Here is a 1,733-nt window from a genome sequence, read left to right as displayed (position 1 = left end):
AACGTACCAACAACACAATAATATATATATATATATATATATATATATATATATATATATATATAGAGCCTTAATTTAAAAATATCGCTGTTGTACTTTATTCTAAAATTAGACAATTACAGCTTATCTTATTAAATCAACTACGAGCGCTTTCTATTCGAGAGTATAGTAATTACTTGTTTCCTAAGCTTCGAATGTAGAGTAACTAATGAGATTCTGTTTACTGATGCAAATGTGTAACCGAGAACTTGCCTTATTTCTTCTCTATTGACGCCGATTATAGAAGATGTAATAGATCATCATAATTTTATATTTGATGAGTTGATTTCACCTTTGCCATATAATACAAGAATCTCGTAAAATGAAATTATCGTTAGAAGTACGTAATGTATCAAATGTAATAAAAAAATATTTGCGAAACATTTACTTTATATGAGTAAATCGTGATACGCGAAGTGTGGAAGAATGTGAACGAGGTGTGTAAGATGAAAATATTTTTCTGAGTGTGACAAGTTCGTTATGAATATCGTGATCAAAAACTGAACTTAAATTCTTTAGACGATAGTAATCCAACAGAGAATTAATGCTAATCGAAATGGATTTCAATATAGAGCAAACATTCTCATTTGTCCGCGTAAGTAATAAAATACACAATTTTACCTTGTAATTTTTTATCAAAAATTGTACATCATTTTTTGAGCGTAGCAACATATCTCTATTGATAGAATATTGATAGAATGTGATAATCGGTTCATAAAATTTCAACTAAAATATTAAGTAAGTTTTATAATAATACATAAATATACAATATCTATGAGTTTATTGGAGGCAACATTATAACATGTAGCCAAAATCATATGCTATGTCACAGTAATATGTGTAAATTTTTAATATATAACTTATAAACAGGACACGAACATTTCTCATTACATCTGTTAATAAAAGATAAAACACCATTAGATAAAATACAAGTGCAGTCTGCAGTGATATAAATTAAATAAGTTAGTAACAATCACCAAGAGACATTAAAAATTTGTTACCACTACACAGTTTCTAGAGTAGTAATAGACATATGTGATTGTAAAAAATATTCAAATAGTAGCAAAGAATAAAATCTTTATTCTAAGTGTAATTTTTATTCAAAAGTAATAAGACAATGGTGTAAAAGTCCGTGTATTTCATGTGCGGAAGGTCGTCACTCTCAAAAATTCTATAAATAGACACCTCGTTCTGGAAGTTATCTAAAGAATAATTTTTATAGGAAAGCAAATGGAACTCTTCATCTAATGCCTCGTTCTATTTTATCCTAACTTATTCATAAAATCCGCGATATTGAGAACCAAGCGGACGTTATTTTATAAAGGGAACGACGACTAGGCCATATGAATATAACTGAGGAATTTGTCTTATGTTTTGATAGATTTAGTGCAATGGTAGAACCTATCTAATTTAATCCAGACCCTTTCCTTTCAAACCACTTTCAATATATCTTAACAAATGCTGTATTTTTATACACAGGTTCTCAATCGAAAGAGTCTAGATCTTCTAAATTCTGCTTCTCTATTTTCATATATTCAGAAAAAATGTGTCCTGAGATTTATTCATATGGCATATTGTTTTCAGTCCACTAAACTATCTGCTCTTGATTGATTCGGTGCACAAAATTTCATTCATTTTTCTTTCTTTTTTTTCACGTTTTTTGTATGATGAACCAAAGAAACCAAATTCCAACT

The sequence above is a fragment of the Atta cephalotes genome (assembly GCF_000143395.1).
Source record: "Atta cephalotes unplaced genomic scaffold scaffold00054, whole genome shotgun sequence".
Classification (NCBI taxonomy): domain Eukaryota; kingdom Metazoa; phylum Arthropoda; class Insecta; order Hymenoptera; family Formicidae; genus Atta; species Atta cephalotes.
The sequence above is the reverse complement of the archived record's forward strand: the minus strand, read 5'-3'. Positions refer to the sequence as shown.